At 38.9% G+C, this 17,384-nt stretch overlaps 1 protein-coding gene across 13 annotated transcripts in view; it reads right to left on the minus strand.

Annotated features, from left to right (window-relative positions):
* The window catches only part of ESRRG (estrogen related receptor gamma), a 412,075-nt gene that overhangs the window by 192,377 nt on the left and 202,314 nt on the right, over positions 1 to 17,384 (minus strand). Inside the window, exon 1 of one of the 13 annotated variants that reach the window (XM_075413009.1) lies at positions 10,366 to 10,386. The exons of the other annotated variants lie outside the window; for them this stretch is intronic. The gene's annotated coding sequence lies outside the window, so the exon portion shown is untranslated. Of the gene's footprint in view, positions 1 to 10,365; positions 10,387 to 17,384 lie in introns of those variants that run through there. 13 annotated transcript variants of the gene reach the window in all.

Consider the following 17,384-nt stretch of genomic DNA (forward strand, 5'->3'; position numbering starts at 1 on the left):
AGGGGCACCGTCTGTTTAATGTCATTAGTGATTGTTTCATAAAACAAACAGCCGCTCCGCCATTCTGCTGCAGTTAATCTTAAATCTAAACGTGGCGGCACTTGGGGAGAGTCTCAAACATGGTTTGTTCTAACCAATGCAGGGCTCAATCTATTGCAAGTCAAGGCGCTTATCTCTCTGCTCAGCTCAGAGCAGTGATTTCTTTGTCCAAATATCAAACCAAACCCCGTTAATATCATGCTTCCAGCCCTTTCCCAAAGATTTTTCCTCCTTAAATTGTGGCCAAAGCCTAAGGCATATTTATTTATTGCTTATACAATTTCATGCTTCTTTTTCAATATTAGCAAAGTCAAACTATTTCCAACCTAGTGCACAAGGGTATTTCAATGATCTTAATCAGCCAGGTGAACTGATAACTTGGAGATTTACCTAACTGTGCTGGAAAATCTTTCATTCTGGATTAAGTCTATAATGGCACATGTGTTTATAACAATTGAGTGGTTTTGTACAAAGGCCCAATCCAAAGGGGTATTAATCACCTTAAACTTTCATTAATATTTACAGAAGCAAAGGCTGCCCATCACTTTATAGGATCAAATTTATAGCAGCAGCAGCAGTCATTAAAAAGCAAAACAAAACACAAAAACCCACCAACAACCAAACCCAGTGTGGAAGAAAATTTCACAGCAGCTTTTCCCAAGTGCTTCATGCCATATTCCCCCTTGAGAAAAATGAGAACAACTTTATCCCATATGTTTTTCAGCGCTACCACACCCTTAGCTGGTGCACAAGGGTAGGCATATTTTGGCAGCTTACATATTTAGGAAAATTACGACACGTGTTTACAAGGGTATTTGTCAAAATATAGAGATAATATCTATGATGTATGTGTACACAATAGATTTATTTAAGACTTTTCTCACTCCTTTTAAATCTGCTTGAGTCTAGCATGAATTTCAAAATCCTGAATTTGGAACAAATGCACATGTATGTTCTTGCAAAGTCAGAAGAAACAAGTTTCTTCTGAACTGGTGGTAATCCAAATGAGTGGGTCTGAGTAAGAGGATGGACACCTCTGATGGCAAGTTCCCACTTGGTGGGGGGAATGGAAAAAATGTTTTGCTGCTCTAGGAAAGCCTGAAGCATTTTTTTGGCCTTACTCTTACCAATGTATCTTCCCCTAGGGCCAGAGAAGAAAAACCACAACAGTGGAAAAATCCTGAGCATATTTTCACCACGAAGAAAGAATAAAAAAAAGTCAAGTAGGATTAGCGTTCACCTCTTCAAAAATTCTTAGCGGTAAGCCAAAGTTGTGGCAAGAAAACACAGGTGGACAGGTATACCAAAAACATCTTCTAAAATGCCACAATACTAATGCTTATATAGCTTATGCATATATTCCCTGGTTAAATTTAGCAAGCTGGGCTGCAGATACATGTCAATATGGTGAAAGAATGCAAAAAATTTTCACTCTTTTCATTTAGAAAATGTAAAAGATAACAAAATCAGTGATACATGTGAGCCCCCGCTCTTTTGTGGTCTATGCCTCAGCACTTGTATTAAAGTCCCGTAATAAATACAAACAATTGTCTAGTCTTTTCTGTTTAAACAAAAAAAAAGGGGGGGGGGGGGGGGAGGAGGGAGAGGGAAAAATCAATTCAACTCAGGTTTTTCCACATCTTCATATCACTTCCCATCTCAACTGGCTGGAGTAGAATTTCAATTAACTGGTAGGAGTCCAAGAGAAGCCCGGCTGCCTCTGTTCCTCCCGGTCATGCCCCATAATTGTAGAGGGACCTGCATTTTTCAGCCAATGACACGGCTTACAAAAATAGATACACCGAGTTATTTGATAAAGGAACCAAAGCCTGTCACTCCTGTTCAAGTGCCAAACAACATGAGAGTGAGAGAGATTGTGTTCAGATCCCAAACTGGCCAGGCTTATTATTCCATAGAACCATCTCATACTGGGGGAAGAAAAGAAAGAAAAGGAAAAAAAAGGAAAAAAAAACCCCAATACCGCATACAAGCTAATCAGTTTCAAAACCTCCTTTTTTTTGAGGAAAATTAACTGCCATGTTTCCAGCCTGTCATCCCTCCAGAAAGCCCTCCAGTGCAAGGCAGAAGTGGTATGTTTATGCATCTCCTACACATCTTTTTTCAGAGAGGAGAAATGTTGGCAGGTATACGTCCCCTCTTGTGTTCAAAAATAATCTTGATTCCCAAGTAAAATTCTTCCACTGTAAAAATGCTGCGAAGAAGAAAAAATTACTGCTAACGGCTCTTTGCACCAAAATTTTGGTCAAAGATGCTTATAACTCTGTATAGTTACAAGAAAACCCTAATCTCTAATATGTTTTACTGGGCAATTAATTGATCGTTTAAGAAAAAGTACTTTTGTCAAAGAGACAGAAGCCTGTTCATAAGTGGGTGACAGAAGCACGAACATTTATTTAACTGTTTCTTATAATCCAAAGATATTCTATTTGCTCTTAGTACCAGCCACCAACATCAATTCCAGCATTTTTCTTCTTTTCTTCATCAGATTTATTTCTGAGCATCAGAGGTATTCAAGTCTATAGCAATTCAAACACAAACACTAAATGCTCCATAATGTTCAATATTTCCTGATTATACGAGTCATATAATATTACAAACCATATTTTCTCAGTAATGTATTGTGGTGCCTGTCCTATATAGTCCCATAAGTGAACAAGACAAGTGGAGTGAGTACTGTTGTAGCGGTATTTTATGCTTACTATACTAGAGGTGTACCCCATACTTTACAGATTAAAAAAATAGGTCACTGTTTGAAGGTGCCTCTCCTAATACACAAACGTATTAGATTAATATTTTCTACTTTATAATTGAGAACATGTACGCAGTTTTAAAGCTGAATTATTGAAAGAGCCAGTAAAGATAAAGCCATAATTATCAAGTGCAGACTTTCCACTTTCAATGGCCAGTCCAGGTCAGATGAAATATATTCTGGTAAGAATAAACTCAAACAACGACACTCTGCCGATCTTGCAGACCTACTCCCAGACTCCGAGCTTATTTAGAGTTCGATCAGAAACAAGGTCTATTCCCTTCATTTTTGATATGTCAAATGCTGTCGTACAGACTAACCCCACATACCTGTCAACTGCCTTTCCCACCACAGCCTCTGATTCATCTTCCCCAGCAGGTATGAATGGAGGGCAACAGGCCTGCTACTGAAGGCCTGAACTTGAGTAGACAACAGCAGGGGGGTGCTGCTATTTCCCTCTCTCAGCGATGTGAAGACATCCGTGAAGACCTCGTTCAGGTGGGAACCACAACAAGGAACCAAAGACAACTCCCAGCAGAAGCAACACAAAAAATTCCTTGATCAGCATGAGCTTCATATTTATTTATATTTGGATAAGAAAACAAATGCTTGCATCGATCCTGGAAAACCTATGCCATACTCCTCCTTTTCAACAAAAACATCACTATGCTGCCAAACAAGTAACAACTCAGGGCACTGGGATTAGTAACTCTGCAAATAAAATAATCCCTGCAAATAATCACCTCCCAGTTTCTCTCATTGTCCTTTTCTCAGTTCTTGCTCTTCCTCCTCTTGGTTTCTTTTCGTATTATCTTGTTTACATATTAATCCACCTTACTTCACTCTATTCATTCCTCTGTGTTCTTTTTTTTCTCTGCATTTATGGCTTCCTCTCTGTCTGACCAGTGATTTTAATTAAATCTGAATTACAGAACTTAAAAAACCATGACCAAAGAGTCAATTCAGCAGCCACTTCAATTGAAAAGGAACACAACCCCAAACCAAAATGCCACACGCAGACACACACACGTGACCTCATGCATACAAGCACACGGGCATTTGTGCTGGTTGGAAGTTCAAAGGCCTGTGTGCTTTATTTATTAATAATATGGGTACAAAGCAGAAAGAAACACTCAGGACTACAGCCTAAAAGGCCATCCTGATAGGCTAATCTGAAGGCAATCACCAACACTATTATATTGTTACTTATCCAAAGGCTATTTAAACAATGAGATACAAGCCCTTTAAACGCTGTAGATGCTTGGACTTTGTAACAGTGGTCGCCATACAGATCAGGCTGGCTTTGATTTCTGAGTCCTGTAAATACAGAGAATTTAAGTAAAGTCTACCCTTTTAATTGGCACTCTGGGCAGTTTACTTAATCGGTTGAACACCTTCAATGAATGAAATTCCCACAGGAAAGAAGGTTTCATAATCTGTTCACTAGAAGTCCCAATTATTATTACAACAAAAACTGTTAGAAGTATTCTAAGAAGTGTTCCTCCTTTCTGACTACTGCCTTGTCACTCTACCCCCCTGCACTCTGTCTCAGTTCCATCTTGGCATGTTTTAAACTGTCTGGTTTTCAGGCCCTGAATTTAATGGGTTTCTGTCCAAAGACCAGAGGACTCACCCCATAAACCACAATGCTATGTCTTTTATATGTCTATTAAATATATGTATAGGTTGAATCAGAATGAGATTTATCATCTTTTCTTATTTTTATGCTGCTATGTTTACACTTGCTGTGTCTCATATTCTTCTGTGGCACATTCTGCCCATTAGTGCTCAATTAGCCTCCTATGTCAAGTTTTGTATTAAGATATTTTTCAGGTAACAATACAGATTGGTAATTGAGAAAAGAAAAAACTAACTTCTGTTGCCTGATTTTGCCAAACACCGCAGCATGCTCCAAGGCATCTCTACCTCACCAACTCAAAAGCCTCAAGAGAGTATTAGTACCTGCACAAAACCAGAACTTTTTTATCCCGGTAATGAAAAGGGGCAAGAGGAACTTTAATTTGTAGTTTATTAAAAAAGAATGTGGGGGGGCGGAGAGAGTGGGGACTCTTTGTTCGAGAAATGAATACAAACTAGTGCGGCTTAAACAGCAGTAGTGCAGTAAACTGACTGCTTCAGAAGAACAAATTTAATTACCTTGAATTTTCAGCAGCCCAGAAACACAACAGTCTGGGAGAACAGTCTCGCCCCGCATTGTGAGCAGAGTACCAAGGTAAATCCATTGCACAGTAGCTATTACAACTCAAAGCCATTTGGCTAAGCAATAGTTGCAGGCCAACAGAAACCTTCTGTGGCACCCAAGCTTCTCGCAATAATTATCACTGTTGTTGTTATTAATAACAACGTCAATGCAAGCAAGTAGTACTAGGAAGGAATATCCACAATTCCATTGCATTACCGTACACAGTTTTCTCAAGGGCACATTTGTTGTCAGCTGCTACCACAGCTCCAGATAAGATCATAGTGGAGGTTTTTCAAATTCATAAATATGAATATAGAAGTCTAAACCTGACTTTTATGCTGATTTTACTTTCATGAGATTCTGCTTTCAAACTGTATAGCTGTAAAGCAGTTTCACAGTAAGCACGCAGACAGCAACAATATGGATTTGTGTGCATATAGTAGTTTCATCCCAACTTCCCAGTGCAATCTACCAGGGAGTAGTACCGTAACAAAAAAAAAATCTGCCAGTACTTGGAACGCATAATGCTATTACATTTTTAATAATGAAGTCTGATGAGAAACCACAGCATCTCTTCCATGCTAAATATCTATCGAAAGCTCCACATACTCATTTTCAAAGGGCAGGGGGGAATCCTTTGGCTGTGTTATACATCCATTTCCAGAATGTGGCAGAAATCTCTTACATTATTTGCAGAAAACAACAAAAAACACAGGTTTATGTCAGATAGATGGAAAGTCTGATGGCTTCTTACGGGCTCTGTTAACAACCCCATTTGATTCTCTCTTGTACACAAGTAAGAATCAAAGCAGTGCAGCTAACTTGCTTGTCAAGGCACATAACTATCTGCACAAAGGAGGGGGCTTGATGGTTACTATCTCATTAGTTTGCCATAAGGATTGAATAGACTGAACAAACGTTCTCCGATTTTTCTGCTCCTTTTTTCTTGGAAGAGTTGAGAGGAAAGAAAAAAAAAAAAGCAGTTCAGATAATAAATGGTATGTATAATACCAGAAGTAACTTCTTATATCATGGAGTACTTTCTTCTGAGGACCTCAGGGCACCGAAAGCAATAACCAACTTGCAATAGGCCTAAAGTATTTTGCATCCCAAATGTGCTCCTGAACCTGGCTAGCTTGCTTTTTAGTTTTAAACACAAATTTAATTTCCACTTGAGATGCAGTGAATTACACTGATCTAATTCAAGCAACAGTGAACTTTATTAACCTCATAGGATTGCCGAGATTTTCAGTGCTTTATTTTGGGACTGCACTCTGGTGCACCGAGTTCCCTTGAAGAACTGTCAACAGCAGGAGGCGGTCATCTGCTTCGAAAAATTTTCAGATGTATACAGACGTTTGTCTATATATTGAGGTACACATATATGTGTGTATATACACAGAAACTTATATGTACATATGGTTGTGTGTGTACGCTTGTAGTCTACAGGCTGCTTTTCTTTAATCATGCTTTTTATAATCGAGCAATCACTAGAAGAATGGTGAAGGGACAAATTTTGTAAGGACTATATTCTCCTCTCCAGGGCACACGGTAGTAGCACCATTAACTGCTACACAGGTATCATGGGAAGGAGATAGCCCTGAGAGTCTCTGAAGGCCAAAGGTAGTTCATTTTCCTTGACTAACCTTAAATACTGAGCAGAGATTGTAAAGTGGGTCTTGTGATGCTTTCAGAATGTAAAGTCCTCCCAGTTGGGGATTAGGCAAAAATAACAAACGTTATTTTAGAGAGAACCTCAAGGTGGAGTTGGACCCTGGTTTCCAAGGGGAAATGTTTTCCTCACTAATATCTTCTCTCCTGCCATAAACTCTTTCCTGTACAGAGAGAAGAAAGCATAACAATTGCAATAATAAACAACTCCCGTATATGATAAATAAATGCTACTACCAGTAGTAATTTATTTTTGTAGTTGGGGATGTTTTCTAAATGTTCACATGGACAATTACTGTTTGTTGTTTGTATCACCACAGTGCCTATAACCGTGCTCATAGACCATGACCCACTGTCTTGTAAATGCTGAAGAAGTTCCAAACAAAAGGACAGTTCATGCCACAAGTTGCTTGCACAATGTAATATGGCTGTAAATTTGAGCTGGCATCAACAGCCGTTGAAATAGGCTGACAATGAAACAACCAGGAACACAAAAATTGCCACATGGGTTCAAATCTAGTTTCATCTAGAACTATAAGCAGAACCTGATGTGTCAGCGGAAAATGCAAAAAAACCCTGCACTAGGCAGATCTGGGATAACCCGTCCCCCAAGAAAGCGTCCTTGCAATGTCTCCTAGCAATTAGAGTCCGAAACTAAAGCATATCATTTCAGGTCTCGTCTAGTAGTCTTTTTTAAATAGATGATAACAACACAGAATATTATCCTTCATATACATTGCCAGACCTTTTCCTAAAACACATCAAATTCCTTCACAACTTCCCAGAGCAAAGAAGTCCGCTACCTAATTGCACATCAGGTGAAAAATCAGCCACATTTCTATAATGTTCCCTTGTTCTTGTATCATGAGATAGAGAGAAAAGCTCTTCCCAAACTGCCTTCTCTATGCAAAATAATGAATGTTAGAATCTTATCATGTTCTTTGTTATTCATCTCCTCTCGAAGGTAGCAATCCCAGTCTTTTCAATCTGTCCTCATATGAGAGTTTTCCCAGGTGCCTGATCATTCTTCTTGCCTCACTCTGAACTCCTGGTAAATCTGTAATACCCTGTTTTGGATGGCGTCATCCACTCAATGAACCAGCACCATTTACATAATAGCATTACTGTATTTTCCATATTATTCTTTATTCTTTCCTCATGTACCTAAATGTGTCTTTTGACTGAAGCTATGCAGTGAGCAGATGTCTTCAAGTAGCCACCAGTAGTGATGGCTGGGTTTCTTTCCGAAGTTGAGATAGTTATTTTACAATCCAGTTAGACAAACAGTAAAATTTGTAGGCAGACAATTAGTAAAACTTTTCCATCCCGTGGTCATTACTTTGCATTTGTCATCAATGAATTTCATGTATCATTATGCAGCCAGTTAAGTCCTTCAGAAGTTCCTTACAGTCTCTCATCTAGATTTGACTAGATAATTTTACATCTATCAATTTTCCCAGAGCTCATTCTTACAGATAAACCCCCCTCCCCCAAAAAGCCAGACATGCCACAGCTTCCTTACGTTATCAGCATGGCTTAACTTTTATCTAGAAATTAAGCCTCACAGAGGTGAAAAGGTACAGGAGTGCTCATACCAGTTTCTGCTGTAAAACTACCAACTAGGTGGGAAAAATTTAGTACATGGGAAAGAGTTATCTATATTCAACTGAACCCTTTATGTAAGCATCCACCTAAACCTCCATCAGCCGGAAATCATATTCAATTGCTACAAACTGGAGCTGAATTTAAACTGATAAGAGGTAAATGCTGCCATATTGTGCAAGAGACTACACTTTACAGAAATCAGTGTGCTGGATTTTTATTTCAATTGCTTTCATTATTATAACTCAATAAACTGGAATTCTTAAAAATAAAAGTAGTCTGAATCTCTCCTAGTGGAGGAACATCCACATATATGAATTTGGTCGCATCTCTCACCATAAACCAGTGCAACACTTGTTCCCCAGCTTATTCCAGTTTCAGTCAAAAAGCTATCCTCTTAAGTGCTGTGTTACAGAACAAGAATAAACTATAGTCAGCAATCCAGAGATCAAGTAAATAGAATGACTTAACCCAAGTCGCACCATCAGTGTATGCCACAGACAAGCATCAGGCTATGTTACATCAGTGTCTGAGCTATGAAGCAGTCATGAAATAGCAATACTGAATATTAGTTATATTGTATTCATGTAACAGTAATTCATTATGACTAAAAATCTGAATGAAGTAGTTTTTGCCATTTCATTTTTTTTTTCAATGCTTCTTTTATCAGCTGGCTCTTCCCTTTAATACACATGATCCCCACAAATTATCTCTTTGAAACAGGCTCACTTAATTTATCAGCATCAAAGACTCTGATTTCAAAAAAAAAAAAAAAAAGTTTCCTATTTCTTAGGGTGACCAATTTCTCTGCATTATTCAGTCACTATCTCCATAACTTGGCCTTTGCACTATGGAACTGTTAAGTCAACCTGAAACAAGAACTAGTCTAGTCCACAGCCAAATTCCCAGCATTTTTCATGAGAAGACCCCAAAATCTTCATTCTTAATTGTCACAAAAGACTAACAAGTTGCTTTGACCTGATGCCCCAAAACGCTGTTCCAGAAAATCAGATGAAGTTAAGGGCACAAATTCTTCAGGCACCAGAGGAGAGCATGTACATACTCCATACCACAGTTAAATTTGAATATAAAATACCAAGAGCCTGCCCGAATAAAAGAACCTCATATATTTATTTATAAATAATTTTTGGGACTTTCATTGGGCCTAGAACTTTGGATAGATTGTTCTGCAACAGGGCATTTTGGGGATAAAAATAATTAGAGTTATTCCTACTGCTATCAGATCTGCAGACCTCTCAGCATCCAGACCACTGCTTTGGAGCCTTTGCCACCTCAGCACTTCCATATCTAAATACACTATCAGCAGAGCTTACTATAGCTGAAATACTTCCTTCTTTTGGGACAAATCCTGTACATCTTACACAAAACTCCTGCAGAAATTAAAAGAGGAATGATAAATAAATGTGTAGCAGTTATATTATGGATAGGAAAGCCCTCTGGACCCAATATCGTAGATGTCCAGGTTAGGCATGATTCAGAGGCCCTATAGACAGGAATCAGACATCCAAATGCAGTCGACGGATAGAGGCGAGGTCCTCAACAAGGTTAGTTGTACACTCTAATTGGACATCTAAAGTTGGATGCAAAGTTCTTCCTTTGCAGCATGCCTTTATAAACTTACAAAAGCTCAATTGTTCCTGAAGTTCAGGTGAGATACTAGAGCAAGGTGGTGTAAGGAGTCACAATTTACCATCATCCTGTCTACAGTAAAAGGAAAATAGAACAATGCTGGTAGATTATGTGTTAATCTTATCAGGCCTAGTGAGGAATAATTTTTACTGTCCTCTTCAGTTATGTCCAAAATATCTATCTGCAGCCAGAAAAATCATTTCACACATCTTTGCTACTTAAAGCAGAGGGCAGGGGACAGAAAATTGTGCTGCCTTTAAGAGAGGCATATTTGGATACCAAGATGCAGTGACATTTCGCATGCTCCGATTTATGGTGGAAACATTCTCGTACCATTAGCAATAGCTTTCAATCCTCAACAACAGTTGTGTAAGTGATTAAAAGTAAATGCCTATTTATTTTTTTAGAAAACAATAACATCTGCACTTACTACAAGATGACTTAGTAACTCAGAGCTGAGCCACTTGTGAGTAATGGCATGGTTGCCTCATTCTTTGACCATGAAATATCTTCTGTGTCTGTGGCTCCTCGTACATATTATACACTTACATACACGTACATGAGTTCCATGCTGGTTATCAAACTGCAGCAAAAAATACCCAGTATCAGTCTGGAAAAGAGGATGATGATTTTAAATAGGTGTGGAGAAATCAACTTTCCAATCAAGATTTCCACTTGTTGACTTACATGAATCAATATGTATCATTTCCAATCTTTACATTATTGTGCATTAGAAAAGTTAGCACTGAGCTGCAGAATTAGGTCACTTGCATTAGATCTTCTAATTAACCAGTTCTTCCTTTAAAAGAGCACTCGCTCGGCTTTCAAGACTACTCCAGCATTTTGTCAATAGAGTTCAGAACAGGGCTAATGATTACCATTAAAGAAAGCTCAGAGTGATTTTAAGAACTTATCTTTCTGTATTTTGTTCTTTTTATCCAACTGTGGGATCCTGGAGTGAAGTCACTTCAGACAACTGTTCAGGTTTAGAAAAAAAGAAATAAAATAAAGCGGTCAGGGAGGGAGCAAGAGGAAAATTTTCCCTAAGTGGAAAAGACGAGCTACTTCAACACAAAATACTCCCCTCCAATTTACAGGCTGATGATAGAAAAACAACACATCCCTAGACACACTATAAATATACATATATCTTTTTATAATGGACTAGTAGTTTTTGGGGTGGAAGAGTAAGAACATTAATACATAGACACAAATATTTTCGTTACACTATTCTCTTGCTCCGATTCCTGACCTTTGTAGTTTATTCCACTGTAAAGAAATTCTGCCTAAATGCTTTGAATGTCTGGCCCTTGCCATAACTATACGTGTGCTTTCCTGCACTTGTGTACATCGTTAGCTCAAACGGCCTTCAGCGGTCTGCCTCCTCTGCTCCTTACAGAAGTGTCTTTAGCCAAACCTATGTCTCCTGTGCCAATCTACCTCGCTACTTATCTTAAACTCTTTTGCAGACTTTCTCACCGAATTTCACCTTTCCAGTTTCGTAAACCCTTCTGACAGGTGTGCAAACCCAATCCTGACTGATTTCAAAGCAACTGAATGTGGCTGTATGCTCTATACAGTGCTGTTTTGCACAAGATGCTATTCTTATTTGCAACATCCCTTTTTCATTGCTGCTGTACCTTTTTTTTTAAATTAAAAAAAAAACAAAACAACTAAGTGAGAAAAATGCTAGTCCAAGCTAATTCTGAAGAAACCTGCATTGCTCAGCTGCACACATCACCACCAGAATAGCGGAGGGTCTGATAGTCGTATACTGCCTTTCCTCCACAACACTGATCAGGACACAGAGCTAGCAGCTGCCGGTGAGGTCCCCAGTGTGTACTTGGGTTTGACCCCACTGGTGGCCTGGCCCTGTAGACCACAGGGCCATTACGGGCTGCGAAGGGAGTGCCCGGATAGGAAGGTGCTCAGCACTCTGTGTCATCTCCTGCTGGGCAGCCCAGCTGTGGCACGTATTCCCAGCCCAACCCCCTGCTGATGGATCTGAGATCCTTCCTCCTATAACCAATGTATGGTGGTAAAGGTTTCAAATCCATCTGTGCTTTTCACACCCTTTTACGGTATGTAAGGGGGCCTCTGGCTCAAATACAGGACCAGCATGTCCAAAAATATATTGCTTGAGCTTATTGCTCCGTTTAGTGTGCTCAGTTTATGTTCCAGTAGCTGAATTCTCCAGTTAACTACTTTGTTTGCTTTTTTTAATAAATCTTTCTGAATTCTGTTATCTCCTCATAGCACTATCACAGTTACTGGGAGTTTTTCCTTTACATTTATATTAGGCTACTCCTCCTCCCTGCTGCCTACCTCTTTGATCTCCTCTCTCAGGAGTTAGAAATTATTGACCGCACACGCTGTGTTCATTTTCCTGCTTACCATTTGAATGAATTATCATCATTACGCAATTCCTCTAGAAACAGAAAAGTTGGAGGATGAAGTTTGTCTGGATGGCTAAAGAGCCCAATGACCCCTTTTCACTTCTACCTGCTAGTCACCCTTGAATCAAACTTTGCACATGACGGAAAGGTAAATTCCACAAAATTCCAAAGTTGATGATCTAAAATACAGTAAGACATAGGGCAAAAGCTTACCAGAAATCAATGTGAAACTGCTGCTGTTCTTAAGCCTAACCCTTTTCTGCACTTGGTGAGGAATTCCTATATGACTTGGCATTCAGGTTGTGTTAGAAAAGGAAGTATTGCTTGATTTACTATAAATTAGTAATGGGCAAAAGCTGGGCTACTTCCATTGATTTCAATGAGTAGGATTCCTCTAAGAGTATCCATTTCCATGTAGGCCCTTTGCTTTTCGTATGACTGAGAACCAAATTTAAAAGAAATTATGTCATCAATATTTTAGTGGATATACTCCATTTTAATGAGATTTGTAAGATACAGTTTTGGCCCTAGATTAAAAATAAAACATGTCATTTTGTTACTCCCATTGCTTTTTTGGTCAGTGTTCTTTAAAAATAAAAATCACAATAAACTACATCTTGAATAATTCATTAATCTGATTTTACATTAATTTGGGTTCCCCCCCCCATATGCACATGGCTGTTTCTGTCAACAAACAACAATCCTCAACTACTTTCACCTTGGATTCCTGTGGATAAGTAGATAATAATTTTCAAAACGTGATTACTGGAACAATGCTCCAAGAGGATTTAAGAACAAGTGTGCCCAAACTTTCCAAGCAGCACCCAGAGAAAGTCTGCTGCCAGAATTTAGTAGTTGCATGTTTTAAAATTATGAGGTTTCTTAAACATGTATTTTTAACCCAGTGTTATGTCAATAATTTGAGAGCAGCAGAGTATAAGAGCAGCAGCACAGCTTCTGATACCTACCTTGTCACACTGTTTGCAATTTAAAAGCAAAGAGCCATGCTACCCTTTAAGATACAATTAAAACAGCAAATATGATTTGATTTATTAAAAGCTGCTAATAAGCAAAGCTAGCCAGCTGGGCTCAGTCTAGAAGAGGGAGAATGATGGATGAATTGATAGATTCATAGTTCACCTGACAACTAATCTGCGCAGCAGCCACGGTGGCAGTTCTGTGGGAACTGGTGCAATTGGGCACAAATCATCATCGTCGTCATTTGTATGTCTATGACAGCTTTCAGTCCTCTATATCACAGATCTTTGCAGATGCTTAATTAAGCTTCATGATATCCCCTCAAGGGAAGTCAATATTAGTTTACCTATAGGTAAACTGAGATACAGCAATGCACAACCTGCTCAAGGTCATAGAGTGGGCCAGTGGCAAACCCATGAATAAAACCCTCTAAATTTGACTCCAGCAGCCAGATTTAATCACGAAATGATGCTCCCATTCTGTTACCAGTTCCACACTGGAAATAGCAGTAGCAGATGGATTTAGGAAGGAAGCAAAACATGTCAAAAGCAAGAGGTAACGAAGCAGTAAAAAAAAACCCCCAACAATACAGAACCTATGCTGGAAGAAAATCAATTTGAAAAATACTCTCTAAATGTGGAAGTAGGTCTACTGAGCATCTTTTGTTGAAAAAATAAAATAGTTTGCTTTACTGAGGGGAGAATTTCATCATTTTACTTGCTCCCTAAACTACCACTCTCAACAACTAATTAATGTTGGTGGCTAGATAAGTAAACTAAACCATTGTGGTAGCATTTCTCAGATGTTTTGCATGTATGCAGACAGTGAAAAAAAACAGATGGGGAATACTATAATGAATTGAAATGTTCTATTTAAAAACTGTTTGTCAGCTGTAGTAAGTTGACACTGTCATCATGGCAACAAATCACAACACTTCACATGTTGTGACTCTGCGCTCAAATTTGTTCCTCGGAGCTGAGCTGTTGGAAATTGGAAGTTCTCAAGCAGCCCAGTGAATGGAACAACAAACAAGCGATGGCTACCTCAGGTTTCTACTGCACTCAGACTGGAACAAGAAAGGTCAATGGAGCATTTGGTTTTATAACAAACTGATGGTTACCTCTACTATGCTGCACCAGATTAAAAAAACAAATAAACCAATCTACATAAGCAACACCACTCAGTTCCATACAAAGTGACTTCGTGGTTCGGGGTGCTGATAATGGGCTAACGTTTTTCAGCTCAAGGTCACTGGCTGAAGTCAAGTTTGCTCTTGATGTAACTCAAAGTCATTACAGTCTGCTGTTCAAATCCTAGCCTATGCAAAAATCATTTTGCTCTCTCTGCAGTCCCTAGTGGGCTGGAGCCTACAGATATTGAAAAAGCAAACATCATTTCAGCTGGCACAACTTGGCACCTTTGTTGGTATTCTCAGTGGAGGAGTGAGTGGGCACCAACACAGCGCTCCCTGAGCACCTCTGGGACAGGTCACCTGGTTTGGGAGGTGCCCTGGCCGGGTTCTGCTTCTGGAAACAGTCCTCTCCTATCACAGGCATTTTGAGGGGTTCTTTTGCTTTCTGTACATGAAAGGAAAAAAATTACACTTTTTTGTGTATTTTGTATGAAAATATATTTTCATACTCATACTTTATTGCCCAAATCCAAAGCCAGCGAATCTACAGTGGAGGAAAGAGCAAGGCATTTTAGAAGGTGGCAAAGAATCAGACCTTTGAACCCTTTGTCTGATTTAGCTTCAACCCATGTCAAAGCCCAAGTGGGGATCTCGGCATCATCCATTTGTAATTATGATTACATTACTACACATTGCAGACAGTAATAACATTTGCCAGGACTGAGATTTCTGTCATCTTCTCAGAGGGCTTTTGAAACCAAGTCATACTGCTAAAATAGCCTGCAATTCTTAACTACTCCAGATTAATTTAAATGGATTTGCATTTACATTTCCTTTACTCGTATTAGTTATGGCTATGCACAGTCAAAAGGAGTAATTAATAAAGAGGAAAAATGCAAAAACATGATATTTCTGTACATCACCAGTAACTGGTTTGACTAATAGAACTAATACTTGCATAAAAGAGTGGAAAATGATAGGCAAATAAGTCTCAAACACTCTGCTTGGTCTTAATTATTCCACTTTTTTAGGAGAGGTGAGAAAAACGTCTGCAGAACTGCCTACTCAATAGAGCATGAATAATGAAAATATCTATACACAGCTTGCAACCTCCCATAATGAAGGTTGTAGAAAAAGAGTACATTATTAAACATTGTGGCAAATGCATAGGACATTTATATATCAGTTCTTTATTTTGCTAGATTTATGTATTTAGTTAGTTGCGATTAAAATTATTTGCAATACTTCTGGGTGCAGAATTGTTCTTGCTATTGTCTCAGTTTTTACACACAGAAGGATAGAGATTGTCATGAGGAAAAATCAGACACTGGTTTTAGCAGCAAGGACTTGATTTATTATTGCTTCAAACAAGTTTCATGCATTAAAGATCCCTGTACAGAACATGACATGTTCTTTCTTTAAAAACAGCTACACTCTTTAGGACAAGTGACATGATCCAAATGGTCTCGGCTGACGTTGATGGCTATTCTAATGCAGCACAGGCATGTCTCCCTGACTCAATGTGTTTAACATTTTTTTCAAACAGAGAGGAGTAGAAGAAGGGAAAAATTACTGAGTTAAAATGAAATCTCAATTCTGCAAAAATTTGGTGTTCATCTCACTTTCTGCATTGACTGCTATCCCTTAGGCTAAAGAAAGCATTTCTATATACATACACACACAGAGCCCGTTTTATTCAGATGTGAATTTCAGCATCTGATAATCATCTGTTGAGGGTCACATCTGAAATCCACTGATATGAATGGAAAACATTCCCTCATCTTCACTTGCCTGTGGATCAGGTATGTACAGATGTGTTAGTTATAGGAAGCAAATTGCTAAGTAACACCACTGAAGTGAAAACAGACATTCTTGCTGGGAGAAAGAATGGGAGGAAGAAAGAGGAAGACTGACAGAGCCAAAGGGACACGATGGTGTCACACAGGTACCGATAAGATAGTGTTTTAAACTGCTGTAACACAATTCATCCTGAGAAAATCCTAAAGCACTTCAGACAGAGCAGGGAAGCACATTTTTAGTTTCTAATATAGCTAAAATATTTTACAGTTAAGTACCCCCCAAAAGGCAATTAATTATGTACAGACGAAAAAATAAAGCTATTATTTTACTCCCTTGCAAACATACAAAATGCATGAACCTCTCATTTTCACTAAGCCGTTGGGGTTTTTTTTCTCCTCTATATGGAAGGGTCTTCTTTACTTATAAGACATGTTATAGCCACACTACTACAAGAAACGTTTGGTGAAGTTTCTTTTGGATTCCATGAAAGCAACATAATGGGTGACTATAAAAGATGAAAAGTGATCTAAGTATTCTTTTTTCCAGGGGACAGAACAACATCAGCCCCAGTTTCATCAGCTCTACTCACACATTACTATAACATCAAGACAGCAGCATTTAAATTATTCTGGATTTATATGTATGTAAATGGACAGAATGACCCTCCATCCCTGAGGCTCCAAGAAATTACAGACAACTTAAATAGTATTTCTTCCTTCATCATTTGCCAGCCTAACCTCTCTCCTGCTTTCCTCCTACAGTCCCTGTCTTGTTAGGGCTCTCTCATGGCTCTGATTTCTTCTTTCCCACCCACACATCAAATCCTTCCCTGGACATGACAGGTTCCTCTGCTCTGCTTCCATGCACACACTCGAGCTACAGAGAAACTGCTCCCTTAAAGTCAGCCATCTCCGCTTCTTAACATCCAGAAGAGTAAACTATCTCAAAACACGATGGGCCTGACTCTCAGTGATCATGTAAGAAGTGCAATCAGTCAAGCTATGGTGACTTACGTTCACCAAACCAAGGAGATGGCCTGTTGACCAAAGCAGTCATTTTCAGCACTAATCTCTGTAGTGCCCAGGCGACCACCATGACAGGGAGGTCAACATCAACCTCCATGCAGTCACCTGGCCTGTGAAG

The sequence above is a fragment of the Opisthocomus hoazin genome, chromosome 2 (assembly GCF_030867145.1).
Source record: "Opisthocomus hoazin isolate bOpiHoa1 chromosome 2, bOpiHoa1.hap1, whole genome shotgun sequence".
NCBI classification, from domain to species: Eukaryota; Metazoa; Chordata; class Aves; order Opisthocomiformes; family Opisthocomidae; genus Opisthocomus; species Opisthocomus hoazin.